The 18,624-nt window shown below is 40.1% G+C and overlaps 1 protein-coding gene across 11 annotated transcripts in view; it reads left to right on the plus strand.

Annotated features, from left to right (window-relative positions):
- Positions 1–18,624, plus strand: part of LMO7 (LIM domain 7) — a 239,648-nt gene that overhangs the window by 138,017 nt on the left and 83,007 nt on the right. The window lies entirely within an intron of this gene.

The following is an 18,624-nucleotide window of genomic DNA, read 5'->3' on the forward strand; positions in this document are numbered from 1 at the left end:
TCAGGCTGTAACTGTGTATGTTTCGCTGGGCTTGAAATAGAAAGTTTCTGCCCTACCTGTTTGTATAGTAGACTATAATTATAATTCTCATGAGAACTGCATGTTTTGGCAGGTTATACGATAACTATAAACGATCATACATACTGTACAGAAATGAATACGCCATGTACTAAAGGGGCTGCTGAAAAGCATCTCGCTAGTAAAATCACTACATGGGCTGCTTTTCCACATTTGTTATGATGCCTAAAAAAATAACTTTTCACCTCTCATGTTTCTTAAAGCACTTTACCCCGGCTTCCTTAGCCCCTTAGTGACCAAACTATTTATTTTTCATTGTTTTATTTAAAAAAGTCATAATGTATTTTTTCTTATGTCCTTGATGGCCCAATTAGTTTATTCAGAACTAGTTTTATTCTTTTAATGACTTCATATAAAGTGCTTTAGTTATTTTATAAAAAAATTTTTTAAATCTCCTACTCTGCAATTGTGTTTTGGTTTTTGTTCTTGTAGTGATCACTATGTGGTGTAAATAACATGATGGTGTTTTCCTCTGGATCATTAAGATTACATAGATCCCAATTTAACTACTTAAGGACCCAGGGCGACCCCTGACGAAGCCCATACGCGAAACGTGCGTTGGGGTGTTGGTGCTTGGTGTTCCTGGCTTGTGGGTATATGACAGGTAGTTTCTTTAGGTATTTTTTGTTTCCAATTTTTGGGTTTCCATTTTGTCTATAATACTGTATTGCTGCTCCCTATCTCATATTTATGTATGTTAGATGTTATATCTACATTGTACTATACTAGGAGTTTGCAGTTTTGTCAGTTTTTTATTGTATATGCTCTCTATTGAATACCTACATTACCCATACCAGATTCACTGGCACTTGTTGTCTCCTGCCTAAGGTTATCCTCTGCCTTTTTAATCATTTTAATTGTTTGTCTTATTTTGTCTAATAAAGATTGTCATACTTTTTTGAAATATTATTAGTATTGTGGGTCGCTTTGTTTTTTGGTTATATAAAACTACAACTCCCAGCATGCCCAGACAGCTGTTTGGGCATGCTGGAATATGTAGTTTTGCAACAGCTGGAGGGCTGCAGTTTGAGACCACTATACAGGGGTCTTTAAACTATATCCCTCCAGATCTTGCAAAGCTACAACTCCTAGTATGCCCACATAGCTGTTTGTTGTCTGGGCATGCTGGGAGTTGTAGTTTTGCAACATCTGGAGGTCCACAGTTTGGAGATCACTGTGCACTGGTCTAAAAACTGTAGCTCTCCAGATGTTGCAAAACTGCAAATCCCAGCATGACCAGAAAGCAAACAGCTGTCTCGGCATGCTGGGAGTTGTAGTTGGGTACCTCCAGCTGTTGCATAACTACATCTCCCGGCATGCCCTTCGGTGATTAGTACATGCTGGGAGTTGTAGTTTTGCAACAGCTGGAGGCACACTGGCTGGAAAATACTGAGTTGGGTAACAGAACCTAACTGAAGGTTTTCCAACCAGTGTGCCTCCAGCTGTTGCAAAAGTACAACTCCCAGCATGCACGGTCTGTCAGTACATGCTGGGAGTTGTAGTTTTGAAACAGCTGGAGGTTTGCCCCCCCCCCCCCACATGTGAATGTACAGGGTACATTCACACGGACAGATTTACAGTAAATTTCCTGCTTCAAGTTTGGGCTGCGGCAAATTTTTCGCCACAGCGCAAATTCCTAGCGGGAAATTCACCGTAACACGCCAGTGCTAATGTACCCTAAAAACACTACACTACACTAACACATAATAAAGGGTAAAACACTGCATATACAACCCGTTACACTGTCCCCCCCCCCCCAATAAAAATTAAAAACGTCTTGTACGGCAGGGTTTCCAAAACTGAGCCTCCAGCTGTTGCAAAACAACAACTCCCAGCATTTCTGGACAGCCACTGACTGTCCAGGCATGCTGGGAGTTAAGCAACAGCTGGAGGCACCCTGTTTGGGAATCACTGGTGTAGAATACCCCTATGTCCACCCCTATGCAATCCCTAATTTCAAACGCGCATGGCGCTCTCTCACTTCGGAGCCCTGTCTTATTTCAGGGAAACAGTTTAGGGCCACATACGGGGTATCGCCGTACTCGGGAGAAATTGCACTACAAATTTTTGGGGTCTTTTTTTCCTTTTACTGCCTGTGAAAAGGAAAAGTTGGGGGCTACACCAGCTTGTTAGTGTAAAAAAATTAAAAAATTTTACACTAACATGCTGGTGTTGCCCCATACTTTTTATTTCCACAAGTGGTAAAAGGAAAAAAGACCCCAATATTTGGAACGCAATTTCTCCTGAGTACGGAAATACCCCAGATGTGGGCGTAAAATGCTCTGCGGACGCACAACAAGGCTCTGGAGTGAGAGCGCACTATGTACATTTGAGGCCTAAATTGGTGATTTGCACAGGGGTGGCTGATTTTACAGCGGTTCTGACAAACGCAAAAAAAAAAATACCCACATGTGACCCCATTTTGGAAACTACACCCCTCACGGAACGTGACGAGGGATATAGTGAGCCTGAACACCCCACAGGTGTTTGACGAATTTTCATTAAAGTTGGATGGGAAAATTAAAAAACTATTTTTTCACTAAAATGCTGGTGTTACCCTAAATTTTTCATTTTCACAAGGGAAAATAGGAAAAAGGCCCCCCCCCCAAAATTTGTAACCCAATCTCTTCTGAGTAAGAACATACCCCATATGTGAATTTAAAGTGCTCTGTGGGCGAACTACAATGCTCAGAAGAGAAGGAGCGCCATTGGGATTTTGTAGAGAAAATTTGTCCGGAATTGAAGTCCACATGTGTTTACAAAGCCCCCATAGTGCCAGAACAATAGACCAACAACACATGTGACACCATTTTGGAAACTACACCCCTCATGTAATGTAATAAAGGGTACATTGAGAATTTACGCCCCACAGGTGTCTGACAGATTTTTGGAACAGTGGTCCGTAAAAATGAAAAATTTTATTTTTCATTTGCACAGCCCACTGTTCCAAAGATTTGTGGGGTGTAAATACTCACTGCACCCCTTATTAAATTCTGTGAGGGGTGTAGTTTCCAAAATGGGGTCACATGTGGGGGGGTCCACTGTTCTGGCACCACGGGGGGCTTTGTAAACGCACATGGCCCCTGACTACCATTCCAAACGAATTCTCTTTCCAAAAGCTCAATGGCGCTCCTCCTCTTCTGAGCATTGTAGTTCGCCAGCAGAGCATTTTACGTCCTAACATGGGGTATTTCCATACTCAGAAGAAATGGGGTTACAAATTTTGGGGGTCATTTTCTCCTATTACCCCTTGTAAAAATGTAAAATTGAATGGAAAAACTGTATTTTAGTAAAAAAAATTAATTTTTTTTAATTTACACATCGAACTTTAACGAAAAGTCGGCAAACACCAGTGGGGTCTTAAGGCTCAGTGGACCCCTTGTTACGTTCCTTGAGGGGTGTAGTTTCCAAAATAGTATGCCATGTGGGTATTTTTTGCTGTTCTGGAACCACAGGGGCTTCCTAAATGCGACATGCCCCCAAAAAACCATTTCAGCAAAAGTTGCTTTCAAAAAGCCAAATGTGTCTCCTTCTCTTCTGAGCATTGTAGTTCGCCCGCAAAGCATTTTACGTCCTAACATGCGGTATTTCCATACTCAGAAGAGATGGCATTTTCTCCTATTACCCTTTGTAAAAATGCAAAATTTCGGGGTAAAACTGCGCTTTATTGTGAATTTTTTTTTCCATTTACACATCCGATTTTAACGAAAAGTTGTCAAATAACTGTGGGGTGTTAAGGCTAACTGGACCCCTTGTTACATGCCTTGAGGGGTGTAGTTTCCAAAATGGTATGCCATGTGGTGTTTTCTGCTGTTCTGGCACCAAAGGGGCTTTCTAAATTTGACATGCCCCCAAAAACCATTTCAGAAAAATTCACTCTCCAAAATCCCGTTTTCGCTCCTTCCCTTCTGTGCCCTCTACTGCGCCCGACATACACATATGAGGTATTTCCTTACTCGAATGAAATTGGGTTACAAATTTTGGGGGCTTTTTCTCCTATTACCACTTGTAAAAATGCAAAAACTGGGTCTACAAAAACATGAGAGTGTAAAAAATGAAGATTTAGAATTTTCTCCTTCCCTTTGCTGCTATTCCTGTGAAACACCTAAAGGGTTAACACACTTACTGAATGTCATTTTGAATACTTTGGAGGGTGCAGTTTTTATAATGGGGTCATTTGTGGGGTATTTCCAATATGAAGGCCATTCAAATCCACTTCAAAACTGAACTGGTCGCTGAAAAATTCCAATTTTGAAAATTTTGTGAAAAATTTGAAAATTTCTGCTGAACTTTGAAGCCCTCTGATGTCTTCCAAAAGTAAAAACATGTCAACTTTATGATGCAAACATAAAGTAGACGTATTGTATATGTGAATCAATGTATAATTTATTTGGAATATCCATTTTCCTTATAAGCAGAGAGCTTCAAAGTTAAAAAAAATGCAAAATTTTCAATTTTTTCCATCAAATTTTTGAATTTTTCACCAAGAAATGATGCAAGTATCGACAAAATTTTACCGGAATCAGAATGAAAGGTAAAAGCATCCCAGAGTTATTAATGCTTGAAGTGACAGTGGTCAGATGTTCAAAAAATGGCCAGGTCCTTAAGGTATATTTGGGCTGGGTCCTTAAGGGGTTACATTTTTTCTTTGTTTACTTTTGCTTAATATCACTTGAAAAATCTTTACTTTGTTTTTTGCATCCCTGTACTAGTTTTATTTTAGTAAAAAAAAAATTTGTGGAAAGGGCTGAATAAGGTCCTGGTTTTTCTTTTTTCTCTTTTTTTTTTTTTCTCTGTAGTTGGATTTACAAAACACAAAACCAATGCTGTTCTTTATAGTACATTCACTATGCAAGATAAGTGTTGCTAATTATATAGTCTAGGCTCTTAATGTAAAGGGAAAGTGCAGAGTGTGCAAGAACACTTGGCCTTAGTTTATACACCAAAACCCGCAGACAGGTCTGCTTTAGGGTACGTTTACACGGGCGGATTTATTTGTGGGTTTCCTGCTGCATATTTGAAAGGGGGCGGGCTCTTCTCAGCTGTCTGCAGCAGATTGTCCAGTGCGGAAAATCCACCGCAGACCCTTCTGACTTCAATGGGGCTTGCGGCGGAAATTCTGCAGCGGAAAATCTGCTGCGGACAACCGCAAGGAACCCGACCCTTTTTTAAATATGCAGCGGGAAACCCACAAATCTGCCTGTGTGAACGTACCCTTTAAAGACTATGGGGGACATTTGTTAATGTTGGTGTGAGGTAGTAGAGATTTTACCCCTGTTCGCTTTGTGTATTTTTTACAGTTTCTCAAAATTTATCAAAATGGTCAACAGACTTGCGCAATTCTAGAAACCTGTGAGCTGCAGAGCTAGGTTGAAGCTTTGTGCTCTGGCATCTGATACATTTGTACATGTCCTGTTAGCTGTCGTACACTTGCACAACACTTCTACATTTATTTTGCGCATATAATAAATACAGCTTCACTACAAAAAGGGGTGTACGGTGCACCAAACAGTGAACAACTTTGAAAGATGTTCTACCAAACATTGCGCAAAAAAATATGCAGTTGTGCCAAATTTTCAGGGACATTTAGAACATTAAAGTGGTGTAAAGCCAATGATAAATGTCCCCCTGTGAGCATAAGATGGACTTCTGCGTTATTACAACTATTGTGCTTACTAGGACTTATTCTGTGTGGATATTCAGTATATCTAGGTAGCTCTCATGTAGCAGCAATGTTATGAGGATAGGCTTAGTTTTGCACTGGAGCCAAAGGGGGAGATTTAACATACCTTGTTCAGTGGAGTAGTTCCCCATAACAACCAATCAGATTACTTCTATCATTTTTAAAAAGGCCTCTGAAAAATAAAATCTGGTATCTGAAAGGCTGCCTTTTGCACCTACTCCATTCTTCCTTTGCAGAAGGTTTGGTACATTTTCCCCCATGTTCTACAGGAATGGCTACATATTTATGATAGAGTAACCTCATGATATGGCCTGAATTCTATTGCTTTGTATTAAAAGTTCCTCATCCTTATACAATTTCTCAGTGCTTAATTGTCCATTATTGTTAATAACGTATTAACATGTTTCCTAGCATTGTACAACTTGTGTATGTTTGTGTCAAATCCTGTCCCCCTTGGGGCTTAAAATATTTCCTTCTGTATGAACCAGACACACACACACCCTGTGGCCAACTACATAGGAAGCCGATGAACATGTTTTTGGAGTGTAGGAGGAAACACCGCACCTGAATTAAACCCACACAGACACATGGAGAACATACAGACTCCTCATGACTCTGTGATAACCAATTGCGGTGCAGATTTATTCATATTTTTGTGACTTAATGTTGTATTTTCCCAGAATTTCTTTGTCTGGTTCTAACAACCACTTCCTACAGATCCTGTAATGGCATGTTGTAATAGAGGGGGTTCTCTGTGAATAAAGTAACCCTTTATTAGAGACATCAAGAGGGGCTTTCTTATCAGTATTTACAGTATTATACCCTCCAGCTATGTGTGGTGCCTTTACAGGAAAATGTAACTTTAAGGAAATTAATAATGCCACTAGTGCTGTGACGAGGACTAAAAGTCACAGCATGCAGTTTAACTTCATCTCCCTGTTTCTGATAGCAGCTGGAACATTATACAGTGATCCCTCAACTTACAATGGCCTCAACATACAATAGTTTCAACATACAATGGTCTTTTCTGGACCATTGGAACTTGAAACCAGACTCAACATACAATGTACAGACAGTTCAGATCTGTGAAACGTGTCACAACTGGAGGAACTGACCAATCAGAATTGACATTTTACTGGTAAATCACCTGTATTACTGAAGTACATGCACTAAATGGTTGTCTGGTAGCGCCCCCTACAGTACAGGCAGGAACTACAAGTTCTGTACTACTCCTTACCTGTGCCAGGGTTAGCTGCTCCTTTGGACACCAAGTAAGGGTGGCTCCATTTGGGACATTGTGTGTACTGTATAGGACCCTGAAGAAGCTCCTGTCCCCTACATAAACCATTGTTTCCCAACCAGGGTGCCTCCAGCTGTTGCAAAACTACAACTCCCAGCATGCCCGGACAGCCGTTGGCTGTCCGGGCATGCTGGGAGTTGTAGTTTTGCAACAGCTGAAGCCACCCTCGTTGGGAAACACTGAATAAGACAGTAATTTACAGCTCCCAGCAGATCTTTCTTACTTTTATATGTAAGGATTTGCTTTATCTATATTAGTTATCTACTTATTTTTCTTTAATCCTCACTTTTTCCTATTTTTGGATGACATTTTGGTGGCTTCAGAACCAATTACCAGGTTTCCATAGAGTTTTATGATCTCAACATACAATGGTCGTTCTGGAACCAATTAATATTGTAACTTGAGGGACCACTGTAGTTTCTTTTGATGGGAGGTTCCCTTTAATACTTATGCCAAACTGGAGCGATGCTCCAACATTACTTAAAGCTTCCTCTGAAACTAGGAGTGCACAATACCATTTTTCATCCCGTATTAAGAGCAATTAGATAATTGCTTTATTTCCAGTAATTATATATTACCGGCTGCAGCATGTTTTCTCCTTTCTGCTCAGTTTTCTAGGTGAACAGGTGCACCTTAAGATTACAGGTCTCTCTGTGCAGACATGAAGGAGCTCTTTAAATCTGCACTGATTTGTGATGAAACCGCAAGCTGGTGCAATAATCGCCCACACTTCTTCCCAACCACAGCTGCTATGTGGTGCCCTGCCCTTGTGGCACAATGGTCACTAAACGGAGTACATCCACTTCTTCTGCCATTGCAAAGTAGACCTACCACCAGGTAATGTATGACATGTAACACAAGACTACTTTTAGCTACAACTGGTAGAGCCAACTTGCAGAAAGTAAACACAAAAAATGATTAGGTTGTATGAGGAATAAAGAGCCAAAACAACATTTATCATATGTTTCTTATACTTTTTATAAGCTTTGTACAAGGTATCTTACACCTGCTTTGCAGTAATTGAGCAGATAGTCATTTACATGTTAAGTTTTCACTACCACATGTCAGTTTTGTAGCATCTAAGTAATAAACATGTCAGATGCAACTGAATCCTTTATGATCCCATCATTGTTTAAAGACTCTAGTTGGGATTGTGTGTGCGCTATTCACTGCTACACGTTGATATTGGAGTAAAATTATTTTCCTCTTTAATAATTTATCCCAACCTGTTTCTGACCCCTCGTAATAATGATGGTAATAGGCTTTTTCTAGTAAACCTTCTGAGAGAGCCCATTGAGTGAAGCCACATAAAGTTTCAGCATGCGTGAGAACTCTGCCAAGTTCCTGAGCTTCCTTGTAGTTAATTCTGTCAGTGAGTGATATAGTTCACACAGAAGTGCTGTCAGGAGGAGGAAGGATTGTGTTCCCGGTGTAGATCTGCACCAAGAAAGACCTTTTTATCAAAAAAGGGTCATTTATAGATTGCTAATGCTTTGGGCCACTGTGCCGACAGAATCCTGAACATGCCCTTTATGTTTGCATGGCTACAAATAACAGCAGAGCTGGATAAATATAGATTTGACATGAGATACTTTTAGAAATGACTCCACAGGATTGTTTCTGCAGCACATAGTCCAGATGTATGTGTCCATCAGGAACATGCCTGACCTATTTACAGCATGGTAGCTTACTTTTCTACAGCATGCAATTCTGTCTTCATGTTTGCCCTTTATATTAAAGGGAAGCTGTCACATTAAAAAATGCAATCCAATATGCTAAAGAGGTGTTTTTGACTGACTGATCCTTCCCCAGATCATAATAGCGAGTGAGCTAAGAAACAGAGGGAACTCCTTTCACTATGGAAAGAGAGGGTTAGGAAAAATGTGCTTAACAGGAAAGTAGCCATTCTTAAAGATAGGGATAAGAACGGCAAATCATTAGCATATACAGGTAAGAGCAGAAAGGTCCTTCTCATCTATTGTGTGTAAGAGATAGAAATGGTCAATTTTTTATTGACTATGTAGTCATCAATCCTGCCTTTTCAAACTTTTACCTTGGACTTGCACCTGCTAGTGGGTAAGTGGTACCAGTCAAATTGTGATTTGTTAGTGCTGAAACTATTAAACCTATTTCAGGTTTCTACATATAGGGGGTCCCTTAGGGGCGCTCTATTGTAGTTTTATTGAAACCGGGTAAAGACCTCCTATTGTTGGATTTATACAGGCCCATCCCCCTGTTGAATTTTGACATTAGGATCTTGGTAAAGGTTTTAGCCGCTTAACAAGCCAGGTGTTTAGTTCAATAATTTATCCTGACCAAACATGCTATATGCTGAGCCAAGCTAGGATATTTCTATACACTCTCCATCTGAGAGTGGCCACTTTCAGAAGGGACATCCTCCCTGGTTTTGTTCTTATACATTTATAAAACATTTGGCCTGGTAGATTGGACATATATGTGGAATTTTCTTAGTATGGGGTTGGGCCTCAGTTTCAGTAATGGGTTTGAGTACTCTGATACCGCTAGTGTTCATATAAGTACTAATGTAGACGTTTTGACTCCCTTCCTTTAGTAAAAGGCACTAGACTGTGCTGTTGCTATAGAGCCCCTGACATTGGTTATAAGGGCATAAACAAATATTTAGGGTGTACCTTGGGGACCAATGGTTGAAAATGTCTCCCCCTTTATGTGGATGATACCTTGGTGTATGTGTCAGATGTTGGGTCCACTTTACAGTCTCTGTTAAGCCTTATTGACACCTTTTTGTTCCCTTATCTGGCCTTTGGGTCAAGTGGGATAAATCATCTTTGCTGCCTCTCACCACGCAGTTTGTGTCTCCCACCTCTGTGGCAGTCCTCCTACAAGTAGTCTGTCAAATCTGATACTTAGTTGTGGAGGTGACTTCTAAAGTAGCAGCCAATGTTCCTCTTAACCTGGATGCCCTGTTGGGAAGAACTGAAACGCGTGGGTACATCTTCCACTTTCTCTAGTGGGCAGAGTCAATATTATCTACAGTTGTGAATCTCAATTTTTTTTCTTTTTTTGGAAACTCCATAGTATGCTGTGATTCAAAGCACCAAGGGTATTTAGCTGCCCCGAACATGGTATAATTACTTCTTGGTGTCACAGGTAATTTATGCTTTTTGAGGCTTTGATATTGATATTAGTAAATGGCCACTGCTCTGGCAAGCGCATTTATGGGTTCATAAGAAGTTTTTTTCCCTGAAGGCTGGTGGGAGGTTGAACATACATACGTTTTACCAAACAGTGGTTAGCACTCTGGATATCTTGATCCAGTATCTGTTCATACTACAGTTATACTAAACCCCAGAGAGGCTTAAAATAATAGGGATTGCATTGTCTAATTTATGTTTTCGGTTTCAATTGGAGGTGGATACATTCCTACATGTTGTATAGGACTGTTCAAAGGTGGCTTCCTTTTGGCAGGAGGTGGTTCAGTTCCTGCATGAACAGCTGGAATTCCTGCTCTTTCCACAAGTATTCCTTTTGGGTTTGATTTAAAATATGGCTTCTAATTTCCTTCTATTTTGTGCAAGGAAAGTTGTCATTATGTCTTGAAAGGATACTTAGTCTGTTGAATAAGTATATTCCTATTTATCAGATGCTTTTTACCTGTAGTCACTGCCCCCAAAAGTTGGACAAAATGTGGCTTTCCTGGCTCCTCTTAGATGCTACCATTTGTGTTCCTCTACAGGAGGTTGCGAGCCCATAAGGTTTTTTTTTTTCTACTTTGCAAGCGTTGGGGAAGGGAACGTACTTTTGGGGGGGGGGGGTGCGCGCCTCTGGGATCTGCCTTCATGACACTGTGGTTGGTCTTCAGGAATAAAACTGGCGAGGACATTTATATGGATTTACTCCCCTTTGGACTGGTCATCTGCAATATTCATGGCATCTCTCTCTTGTCCTTTTTCCTAATGACTGCTAGTTGTTTCTCAATCTGATGTTTTCATATTGGGGACATATTATGTAAGCGCTATCGCTGCTCCTATTATGGATCTTTTGGTTTCTTTGTTTATTGTTTTAAAACTGCAAAAATAAATTGTTTCAGAAAGTGCAGAGTATAGCTTCTTTTCTGAGGTTGATTCCCAAAAATATTTAAGCACATTTTTCAGAATATGATTCGGTTTCTGCCTAATTTTTATTCTTCAACATTTATTCTGTTTATTGGCAGTTTTCAGTCCCTAACACTTAGCAGCAGGGATATAGCCTGATGCCCCTGGGCAGAATTAGTATTTTCTCCCCCACCTACTACAGTAAAAATATACAGTACTGTACTATGTGCCAAGGCTGCAGCTGCTTTCTCTGTGCACTCTATAGCTATAACCATACCCCTGCCTAGCAGTTATGCAAGAGAGAGAGAGCATTGCTGCACTTTAGAATACAGTGATCCCTCTGGTTACAATGTTATTGTGTACAATGGTTCTTTCTGGGTCATTGTAACTTGAACCATATACATCGCCACAGACAGTACTGATTGAAGGTATGTGCGGTTGGCTGGAAGAATCAACCAATCAGCATAGACTTTTCACTGAAAAAAAAACACCTGTTACTAAAGTGCACAGATTGACTGACTCACTGACTGACTGACTGTCAAGTAGCACCACTCTACTGTATACCATTACATGCACTTTTTTTCTGTTTGACAATTAACTCCTTAGCTGTGACTCAACTTATACTTTATACCATTGTCCTCCAGAAAGTCCTAGAGATTCCTTTGTATTCTCACTGCTGATAAGATGAAATGTTGGTCTTGTAATGCTCTGGGACAAATATTCGTGAAGGTTTAGTTGTAGCCTTTTATTTGCTTGATCGATACTACCTGTAAAATAATTTAAGGCAAGCTGTCAAAATGGCACCAGTATTACTTTGGTGGGATATGCTTGTAATGTACTCGTAAAAGTCGGGAAGATTATGCTGTGGTGGTAGTGGTGATATTACATTCACAAGGTTTATTTTATACTTTAATTATTTGGATTTCTACAATATTGCTTGGCATGATTCCAGGGGATCCGCTTCTTTTTTTTTTTTTCTTGTGAGGAAGGAATCTTCGTCCACTGCTTGTGAAGTTTTGCCTGCTCTCTGTGAATGTTCATTAAAGAGGTGTGGGAACCCGGCAGCGCATGCAGCTCTTGGCTCTTGTTTTCTGGAAGTATAATAACTACTCGAGTTAGTTGTTTGGCCATTGGTGAAAACTGATACCAATAGCGCTTGTCTGGGAATATGAAGTAAAAGTATGTGAGCTGAGAGATCTAAATACGCTGAATTGTGTACATTGGATTAGGCCTGGATCAAATGACCAGATTATTGATTTGCTCACCTAGGTAATAGTTGATCACTCAGAACAGTATGTTTTAGCAGTAATGTAATATTTACTATATGCTTTTGTTACTTGTATGTTTGAATGTGGAAGGGTTTATGCTAAATAATCTCCAAAATAATTTTAACCTCTAAAACTCTTAACCTTATGTATGTGTACCACATTGAACACAGATTCAATTGTAGCTTTTTTTTTTTCCAACCCAAAAATGTCACAAATGCTACCTCATAGAGGGTATTCCACAAAAGACCTTCATCATCTATTACAGGATGACTTCTGTGATCACTAGATGAGGGCTTCTAAGCCCCTTGTTTCTCCTCACTGCATGACCACAATGAGATGTTTGACTGAAGCAGGGATTGAGCATGTGCTCTGCTGCTCCATTCATTGTCAATGAGGCTGAGTACTGTACTCAGCATTTTTCATTAGTCTCTTAAGCTTGAAATGGAGCATTAGGGTACATGCAATAACATATTACCTAACTCTTAAAGTAAATCAACTATAGAAGTTGCTATAGTTTCCAGTTCATCTGAAAAATCTGCAACAAATCTACAGCAAACCTGCAGCATTTTAGTCAGAACGTGGTAAACCTCTAGGTACTCCCCTTTTAAAAGAGGACCTGCGGTCTTTTTGTAAAATAGTGAGATACCAGCATCTGTAGATAGGGAAGGAGGGATTGCCTCCCACTCGTGCATGCTGGCCGTACCAGAATACACCCTGCTATCAGGTATGCAACCCCCCCACCCCCCACCCATCCTAGTACAGCGCAAACACGCTGCACACTGTGTGTAATGCCATCCCCGCCCATCTGAGTAGCATGACATTCAGATGGGCACCAAGTCCTGTATCTGTAGAATGTGGGAGCTGATAACCATACTATAGACAGATAAGGGACCACAGTTCCTTTTTATAGCAGCACTGTCTGGTCCTTTGATTCTGAATAGGATTGAAAGGAAGATTCTGAGCTTGGGGATTTGACTTGGTATTTTCAAGTAGAAAACTATTCTAATGTTGGCAGGATTTCTTTGCCCACTTAGTTATTGACAACCCTTCCTATGTATAAACTCTTACAGTAAAAGTTTTATTTATATACAGTAATGGCCGTAAATTTTGGCACCCCTGAAATTTGAAGTATTTCTCAAAGAAAAGGATTGCAGTAACACATGTTTTGCTATACATGTATATTCCCTTTGTGTGTATTGGAACTAAACATAAAAAGGAGGAAAAAAGCTAATTGGACATAATGTCACACCAAACTCCAAAAAAAAAAAAAAACTCCTAAAAATGATTGCCACCCTTTCAAAATTGTGGATAAATAAGATTGTTTCAAGCATGTGATGGTCCTTTAAACTTACCTGGGGCAAGTAACAGGTGTGGGCAATATAAAAATCACACCTGAAAGCAGATAAACAGGAGAGAAGTTCACGTAGTCTTTGCATTGTGTGTCTGTGTGTGCCACACTAAGCATGGACAACAGAAAGAGGAGAAGAGAACTGTCTGAGGACTTGAGAACCATCATTGTGGAAAATATCAACTCAAGGTTACAAGTCCATCTCCAGAGATCGAGATTTGCCTTTGTCCACAGTGCGCAACATTATCAAGAAGTTTGTAATCCATGGCACTGTAGCTAATCTTCCTGGGCTTGGATGAAAGAGAAAAATTGATGAAAGGTGTTAACCCAGGATAGTCCTGATGGTGGATAAGCAGCCCCAAACAAGTTCTAAAGATATTCAAGCTGTCCTGCAGGCTCGGAGCATCAGTGTCAGCGCAAACTATCAATCAACATTTAAATGAAATGCAACTCTATGGCAGGAGACCCAGGAGGACCCCACTGCTCACACAGAGACATAAAAAAGCAAGACTACATTTTGCCAAAACGAACCTGAGTAAGCCAAAATCCTTCTGGGAAAATTTCTTCTTGGGTCTTCCAGCAGGCCAATGACTCCAAACATATGTCAAAAAACACCCAGAAAGGGATGGCAACAAAGCGCTGGAGAGTTCTGAAGGGGCCAGCAATGTGTCCATGTCTAAATCCCATTGAACGCCTGTGAACAGGGCTTAAAATTTCTTTTGGGAAAAGGCGCCTTCCAATAAGAGACCTGGAGCAGTTTGCAAAGGAAAAGTGAGAGGTGCAAGAAGCTTATTGATGGTTATAGAAAGTGACTGATTTCAGTTGTTTTTTTTTTTTTTCCAAAGAGTGTGCAACCAAATATTCAGTTAAAGGAGTACTCTAGTACAGAGTATTCCTGCTCCGTGCTGCCCGGGCTACAAAATAAATGAAAATGAACCATCTCTCACCTTCCTGGGTTCCCGCGGAGCGTCACTACAGCTGATCGGTCCTCCGGTCCATCTTCTTCATACTTCCGGGTGTAATGAAGTGTCACCGGCCGGCGATGGGCTGAGCGCTATGTGACGCTTCGTATATTAAATTGTCTGTGTTCAGTCATACATGGCACAGTACATATACTGTTGTTTTTATATAGCAGCATTCTGCTGTTCTGTGTATTATGAGACCCGGCCATGCAGGTTTTTTTTATGCCTGTTAAATGTTTGCTGCCTCCTGTACTATCCCGAGGGGAAGACAAACCTGTGACATTCCAGAATACAATGCTGCACACATTCCATATGTTATCAATGCAGTTATAAATACCAGCTTATATGACAAGTGGCGTTCAGCTACGATGTGACCCATGTACTTTGCGTAGGAACTCTCCGGCCTGTTTGTGTTATATGTCATAAACATATCATTTATAAAATAATTGTTCATTTATCATTATACACATGACTAAAGATTCCACAAAACTTCCCTTTATAACTAACAAAATGTTAGTCACAATATGAAATCTAGGGATAAAGGTTGTGTGGCTCTAAAACACCTGCATTATAACAGAAGACTTCATATAAAAAAACCTGATGGGTTCAGTATCAGGTAGGTTAGAAATGATCTGCATTCCTAATAGCCACACATCACTTTGGTATGTTATTTATTTTTTTGTTAAAGTGGCACTCCTATTTGTTTCCAGCTCTTACATTGCTCTTGTGGGCGGTAGACTGGTTTAGTGTTGCACAACACTTTAACCCTGTCATTACTGGAAAGATACGTCAAGCACATCTTCTGTATATAGTGACACCACTGTTACAACCCAATGGACACTTGTCCTGTGTTTATTAATGGTAGACATCACATAACTTGTATAGACCGTTACAGTTCTTAGTCCTCTAGCTCTTGTCATTTTCTATGTGTAGTTCATAGAAAAATAATCAATGTTGATAACTTCTGTGGATGTAATCCTTAGTTTCAGTTTTAATCCTGTATTTGTTACTTGATATGTCAATATAAAATCAAAATTTGCTTTACTATATGGCTGCAATTTAGAAAATTGTATTAGAAACTGAAAACAGCTGTGTGTATATTAAGCAGTAGCTGACATACTTAAGGGGACATTACCATCTTGACTAACGTAGTGTGTGTGTGTGTGTGTGTGTGTGTGTGTGTATCTAGATAGATAGATGGATATATAATGTTACTCAGTCGTGACCATGTAAATCTAATTTTTTTTGCCTCTATCACCTCTATTTGTTACAAAAATACCTTTTCATTAGCTCACAGTGCTGAAAATCCTCTCAGGGGAAGGAGGAGGTGATTGGTGTGTCTGCTCATGCAGCTTTGTCCATGAGTCCTCTCTTGTCTATGACTCATGGACAAAATTGATGCTTCTGCTGGAGTGGTTAACGTCCCAGTAGGAATGGGGACCCCTAGTAGGAAGTAGTAGAAGAGTTTTCTTAAATAAATATTCAACATTTCTTAAACAACCATATTACAATAGTCTTAAAAAAAAAAAAAAAAAAAAATTTAGGCTAGGTTCACACTGAGGAATCTCCGGGCAGAAAATTTCCGTCCGGAGTTTCCGAGTGCGGCCAATGCCAACTGAATCAGTCGATGCTAGGACCGCATGGACACTGCAGTCTCCAATAGACTGCAATGTGTTCCACAAGTATTTTGGCCTGAAGAAATTAAGCGGATTTTCCGTTCACAAATTCCGCTTCACAAATTACTAAGTGTGAATTTGTGAACGGAAACCAATACTGAGAACAGCATCAAATCTGCGCAGGATACTGTATGTGTGAATCCACCCTTAGGGTAGGGTCACACCTAACACGATTAGCAGTGTATTTTATGCTGCAGATCCGCTGTGCCTGTCTGCTCATAGCGGCAATCCGCCGCTATGAGCAGGCAAACTTGGATCTGCGAGTCGCTGCGCGCACGAGCAGTGTACTCACAGTCATTGTGGCTGCTCTCTGACTAGCTCAGGGAGCAGGGGGAGCAGCCGCAATTACTGTGAGTACATTTTTAAACAGAAGTAATTTACAAATCTGTAACTTTTTGGCAACAGTTCATTTAAAAAACATTTTTTCCAGCAGAGTACCCCTTTAATGTATAATATGACATATCTAAGGCTAGGTTCACATCAAGTTTTTGCCATACTGTTTTCAATCAGCTTTTCTAAAGAAAACCGTATGGCAAAAAAACGGATGGAACAGTATGGGAAAAAGTAAACTGTATGCGTTTCTAAACTGTATACTGTTTTTAAAAGTGCATACAGTTCCATCCGTTTTTTACCACGTTTTTTTTCTCCGTTTTAAAAACCGCACTGCAACCGCATATGTTCTTTTTTGACATGGACGTCAATGGGAAACGCACATGTATACAGTTCCATATGGGAAACCGTATACGGTTTTTACTTTGCACATGCGCATTTGCATCCTAAAGTCCCCACCCAACACCCCTCCCATTAAAAATGGACAAAATTATCAAAAACTTATTTTTTCTTTATAAAAACGGACGGAACCGTATCCACTTTCAAAAACGGTATACAGTTTAAAAACTCATACGGTTACCTTTTCCCATACGGTTCCATCAGTTTTTTGCCATACGGTTTTCTTTAGAAAAACGGATTGAAAACAGCATGGCAAAAACGTGATGTGAACCTAGCCTTATTAGTCACATGAAGTTGGAACAGTCAACATTCCTATGTTTACACATGCATGTATAAGAAGGGACCCTTAGGTTTAAACCCCTTAGAAGGTCACCGGGTAGTTAGAACTGCTATGCTATCTGCGTTGTTTCTTGTTTTTTGTTTTTTTTCCAGCATATGAAGACGAGCTGCAAAACACTTTAGTAGTCTTGCAAGTTATAAAGCTAGAACTATCACCTGTATGTAACTTGGAATAACTAGCTAGATAACCATATATATTTTTTGCAGACTGGAATGATGGTTGCTTTGAGTTGTGCATTTGTTTCACAACAGAACGTCTTTGAGGGCTTGTGTATGAGAATACAGTCTGCTGATTTTTCTGCTTATTCTGATATTGCTTGTAAAACATTAGCTTTATGGAGCTGAGCAGGCCCATTAATTCAGTGTACTTTAGATCATGTAGATGATTTGTTTAAGTAAATTAACTGATAAAATGTAATGCCTTGTAAAGTGGCGTGTATAACATGAGAGCATGCACACATTAGGTGAGGAATGATCACCAAACATGTCGTTTCAGACCGCGACAATCCTTAAATTGTTTTGTCACACCCAAGACTACACCTGAAATGATATGAATCATGGGCAAATTACAGGCTTACTATGGATTGCCAATATACTATCCCAATAATCACAAGTGAAATAAACAATATATGGGAAAATTAGGATACATGGCTGTGAAGAATCCAGAAAATCCTATTGCATCTCCTCAGCTTGTCTGAACCAGTACACAATGTCAAAATCAAAGTTTCCTTTCCCTATGTATCTGAACAACTCCCACAGTATAAAGATAAATGGATAGATAGTGCTTCTGATCAGGATTCCAGGCACACCTTATTTTGTTTGTTTTTTATGTTTTTTTTTTTTCTTACATTTAAATCTCAGGTCCTTTTGGACTTTTCATTATGAACAGAAAAAAAAAAAAAACGCTTAAAGGGGTACTCCGCTGCTCAGCGTTTGGAACAATCTGTTCCCAACGCTAGAGTCGGCAACGGGAACTCGTGACATCATAGCCTCGCCCCCTCATGTCATGCCCCGCCCCCTCAATGCAAGTCTATGGGAAGGGGCATGATGCATTGAGGGCATGGGGCATTAGGGGGTGGAGCTATGACGTCATGAGCTCCCAGCCCCAGCATTCGGAACAGTTTGTTCTAAACGCTGAGCAGCGGAGAACCCCTTTAAGTGCCCTGGG

The sequence above is a fragment of the Hyla sarda genome, chromosome 2, assembly GCF_029499605.1.
Source record: "Hyla sarda isolate aHylSar1 chromosome 2, aHylSar1.hap1, whole genome shotgun sequence".
NCBI lineage: Eukaryota > Metazoa > Chordata > Amphibia > Anura > Hylidae > Hyla > Hyla sarda.